Source organism: Papio anubis, chromosome X (assembly GCF_008728515.1).
Source record: "Papio anubis isolate 15944 chromosome X, Panubis1.0, whole genome shotgun sequence".
NCBI lineage: Eukaryota > Metazoa > Chordata > Mammalia > Primates > Cercopithecidae > Papio > Papio anubis.
The window spans coordinates 33,481,184-33,486,482 of record NC_044996.1 but is presented as its reverse complement, the minus strand read 5'-3'; the positions used below and the strand labels follow the sequence as shown (position 1 = coordinate 33,486,482).

Below are 5,299 nucleotides of genomic sequence, written 5' to 3'. Positions count from 1 at the left end.
CAGGCTGGTCTCAAACTCTCAACCTCAGGTGATCCAGCCGCCTTGGCCTCCTAAAGTGCTGGAATTACAGACATGAGCCACTGCACCTGGCCTCATAGTTCATTTTCAAGAGCCACATAATGGGCATCCTGGGCTGGGCATGGTGGCTCATGCCTGTAATCCCAACACTTTGGGAGGCCAAGGTTGGAGGATCACCTGAAGCCAGGAGTTTGAGACCAGCCTGGGCAACATAGAAGACCCCATCTCAACAAGATACACAAAAAAATTAGTTGAGTGTGGTAGTGCACACCTGTAGTCCCAGTTACTTGGGAAGCTGAGGCAGGAAGATCACTTGAACCCAGAAGTTTGAGGCTGCAGTGAACCATGATTGTGCCACTGCACTCCAGCCTGGGTGAAAGAGCATGACTCTGTCTGTGTCTCAGGGAAAAACAGGACACCCTGCTGACACACACCACCCTTGAGGTAAACTAAAATGAAGCTCCATCATATTTTTCATTTCACCATCACATTAAAGTATTATTTAAAATAATGTACTTAATAATGGTTTTATATTAAGGAAAGAGACGATATTTAGGGGCAATAATTCACCAAGGTATATAGGTCTACCTTGGTGACACACAGCTTGATCACAGATCAGCTTCCATGTTGAGTTGATTTCTTTCCTTCCTACTTCTATTAAATTTTAAAAAGTCAAGCTTTACAACACTTTAAAATGCTTTAAATGCTCCACAATATTATAGGATAGGTGAAATAAGAATTCTAAAAATTTTACACTATTTATCTTAGTTGGATTCCTCCACAGCAGTCTGAGGCAAGGACATGGGTGCAGTTAGTATATTTAGAGTGTTATTCTAGGAAGCAGGAGTGAGGTAGTAAGGGGAATTAGAGAAAGAAAAAAAGTCAGTGCAAAGGTGCATTATGAGGTTGCTGCATTGGGCAACAAGGGCTGAATTCTGGTTAGACTGCTTGGGGGAAGATATAGAACATCTCCCAGAACTCTCCCTTTGATGGATGAGAGGCTGCAGCTCTCATCCACCAGTTCTTGTCCCCCTCATTTGAGGGTTATCTCCAAGGTTGGGATGTGTTTTCATGTGGATTGGCTTTCGTGAAGGCCTTGAGGGCAGAAGCAGAGGAGAGAAACTTGATTTTGGGGCAGGATACTGTTTGTTAGGATGATGTGAGTCTGACCTTACATAGAACTGTCTATCCCAGCTCTGGCTGAGCAAGGTGGAGAAAGAGGCTGTGATGTAGTGCGCCAGAAGCATTTATTCCACTATTGAATCTGGGTAGCGAATACCTGGACATTCATTATCCTATCTACTCTACTTTTGCACATGTTTGAAGTTTTTCATAATAAAAGTTAAAAATTCTAATTCAGAATCCTAGGTCATTGGGAACTGCCTCAAGTATTTAGTGGCCTTATCAAAACTATAGATATTATACATCCAAAAAGCTAGATATCACAAGGACAGTTCCCTGATAATACTTTGAAGCACTCCATCAGATCCTAAAGTCCCTGAACAAATCACACGCAAAGGCTGGAAGACAGAATAGTTGAACTTGGGAAATATATGGGTGTGCATTCCTAAATTACCACTTTGATTGCACTTGGTTCAAGAAAGTGTGGTTATAAGTTCTACTGAAAAACTTGAATGTGATATTTATATATACCCAATCATATATAGTCAATTTCTTTCTTCAAGAAGGGCATAAAGTCTCCACATGTTGGGACAGAATCAAATTCTTAGTGATAAGACTGTTTGCACCATAGTTCAGTCTTCTTAAAAAATTCTGATTATTTTATCTTTAACATCAAACATGGCAGTATTTCACCACTGAACTAATAATTACAGGTTCTTTAATATTCTGAAAATGTGGCTATAAAATACGTCTTGAGCAAGGCATTTGAATCTGAGAAATGCTCTTTAGTGGCATTATCATTTTCATAAGGTCCCTTTCTCTATCCCTTGTATCAAAAAATTATGGGAGAGCAGCTTCTCTCAACAGCTGGCACGCTTAGTGTGGAAAAGTGGAGATTAGTATTTACTGCTTATTTCTTTGTACAGCATGCTGGGAAGACATCTTCTTAGGGGCCAAAATTTTATTATACTCACAATCTTTGTTTTTTTCAACACCGAATCGTGATCAGAAGGCATATTGCTGGTCGTTGTTAACCAAGTCGTGAGTGGCTTCACATTTGGGTGCAACCTCTATTATTTGCAGCATATTTCTGGGCGGCAGTCATGGCTAATGCTCTTCAGAATTGGCCGCAGTGCCCCTTTTCCAATCTACTTCATGACTCATTAAGAAAACCACTTGTTAACTAAATTAAAAACCTTTCCTTTTATGAGGAGAAACTAGAGCTCTCCTATATTGCTGGTGGCAATGTAAAATGGTACAGCTACTCTGGAAAAGAGTTGGACAGTTTCTAATGAAACCAAACATGCAACAACCATACAACCCAGCAATTACACTCATGGGCATTTATCCCAGTGATAAGAAAACTTATATTCATACAAGAACCTGTACACAAATGTTCACGGCAATGTATTCCTGATAGCTCCCAACTGGAAACAATCCAAATGTTCTTCAACATGTGAATGGTTAAGCAAATTATGGTATATCCATAGCATAGGACACTACTCACAAATGAAGAGGAACATATTATTGGTATGTACAACAGCTTGAGTGGATCTACAAAAATTGTACTAAGTGAAAAAAGGCAATGGCAAAATTGTATATGATTCCAAATGAATAACATCCTTGAGATGACAAAATTATAAAAATGGAGAACATGTGAGTGGTTGATAGGGGTTAAGAAGGGGGTGGAGGTGGGGATAGTGGGTGTGGCTATAAAACAGCAACATAAGAGATACTTGCGTGGTGGAACCATTCTGTATCTTGACTGTATCAATGCCAATATCCTGGTTGTGATACTGTATGATGTTGCAAGACACTGTCGTTGGGGGAAACCCGGAAAATGGTACATGGTTTCTCTTTGCAGTATTTCTTACAACAACTGCATGAAAATCTGTATCTAAGGTAACAAGCATATATTTTTTAAAAAACTCTTTTCTCTTATAGCATGGAATTTCAGGGTCAAAAATGTGGAGCACTTCTCCCGTGTGTGCTTGTGTGTGTGTGTGTGCGTGTGTGTGTGTGTGTGTACATACTACTCTTACTACGTCAAGAGTCTGCATATCAGTGTTTTTGCCTGTCTCTAAAGTAGAATATCTGCTGGTGTCCACATGTGATAATAATTGTTTTTTATATTGTGTGCCATAGATATTACGGATGTCCTATGACGTTATAAAAATTCTGCTGATGACTCACTCTGCTTTCTCTAAGTCATTTTGTCATTGATATTGTGCCTGGTTTTATAAGCTTCTTGGCAATGAAGTGATTTGTACTTGTTTTGCCAAGAGGTCTAATAATGTTGAATGACACCCCCATAGCTTTAGTATCTTCCCTACCTTCGTCACAATATTCATCAACTTCATACAGCAAAGAATTACTTTTGTGCTTGCTTTCAAAATATTCAATTGGCTTATCACAGGGTTAACTGTACTTTGATTAATAATTATGTAAAAGTGGCCGCGGGCCGAGGAGAGCTCTGGGTGGCCAGCCAAAGACCTGGGCCGTCGTGGGCTTCCGCGAGCCTGCGGGGATGAGCGGGTCCCTGGGCCGAGCGGCGGGCTCGGGTGCGGGCGGTGGTGGCTCGGCAGAGCAGCTGGACGCGCTGGTGAAGAAGGACAAAGTAGTTGTCTTCACTGAAGGGGACGACGGAGCAACCCCAGTGCGGCTTCAGCAACGCCGTGGTGCAGATCCTGTGGCTGCACAGCGTCCGCGACTACGCGGCCTACGAAGTGCTGGACGAACCCGAGCTGCGACAAGGCATTAAAGACTCTTCCAACTGGCCCACCATCCCGCAAGTGTACCTCAACGGCGAGTTTGTGCGGGGCTGTGACATTCTTTTGCAGATGCACCAGAATGGGGACCTGGTGGAAGAACAGAAAAAGCTGGGGATCCACTCCGCCCTTTTAGATGAAAAGAAAGACCAAGACTCAAAGTGAGGGCGCCCGGGTCCTCCCTGAACAGAGGGAGCAGTTTGTGTCAGAGACTCACCGCCAGAAAAATCTTACCGATTTTGGTTTTCACTACTGAGACAACTGCCTTGCACTGATCATTTCAGTTCATGAGCAGTCGGGTGATTTTAGTTTGTCTGGTGTTTGGGCTAAGAAGATTTTATTGTGAACTTAATTGCAACCACTGCGCCGTAATAATTCAGTGCTGTATTATGATAGTGCTGTAAACAAAATTTGTTCTTATAATGCCATTTATTTTTTGCCTGATTCAGGAGTTAAACTAGGAGCTTTGGAATCATTATTCATGACCCCTCTGCAAATATGTCAGTCTGCAAAGACATTATCTTCCCCCAAATTATGTATAGCTTCCTCTGTTAGGGAAAACGATGGACAAAGAAGAAATTGTAAGTAAATTGCCAACACAGGAAAAAAGTTATGTAAAAGCTTTGATGACTTCGTGCTACAATTTGATACATTTTATTATAAAGAGCATGCTGGAGACTGGGGCAAATGGATGGCAGGTCTAATAAAATCAAATTTTCAGACATTTATCTTCTTACTTCATATTTGCATTTTCGACTTCTTATATGATATTGTCACTCACACACAGGCTTATTTCTCTTAGGACATAGAGATTCACATTCTGTGTTTGTACTGGAGACCTGTTCACTATTTATGTTTATGGTGTTTACTGAGTTGTAACATTTAAATCATTATTTTTATTGTTACTTTAATATTCAACAAACCTTTTTTTCTTAGTAAACTTTATTTTTCCAACATAAAAGTAATATAATACTTGGAAAATACAGCAAAATAAAAAAAGGAAAAATCAATGTAATTTTACTGCCCCCAAAATCCCATTGACATTTTTGTCTTCTGATAGAGATTTTGTTCATTTTTTTTATTTGTTTGCTTTGTTGATAGCTTGAGAGACCTTCAAATTTCCATGTACCCGAGTCATCAAAATTTCTAAATCTGGTGGGTTCTTCACCCTAGAGTCCCAAGAGTGCCATAAGATACATCCTGGCTGGGCAGTGGCCAGAAGGACTGGTCTGGAAAGGGCGACAGAGGCCCTGAAGTCTCAGGGAAAAGCACTCAGCATGAGCCAGTATTCAGCACAAGGGTCGACTTAGTCCAGAAGGAACTTTTCCTGGGCTCAGTTCCCACCCTCATGGTCACATCACCGTGACACAGCAGGAAGAGGCCTCCCCAGA

The 5,299-nt window shown here is 41.1% G+C and overlaps 1 pseudogene; it reads left to right on the top strand.

Moving 5' to 3' along the window:
* Positions 1-330: 330 nt before the first annotated feature.
* On the top strand, positions 331-4,889 carry LOC110742109 (annotated as a pseudogene).
* Positions 4,890-5,299: the final 410 nt, after the last annotated feature.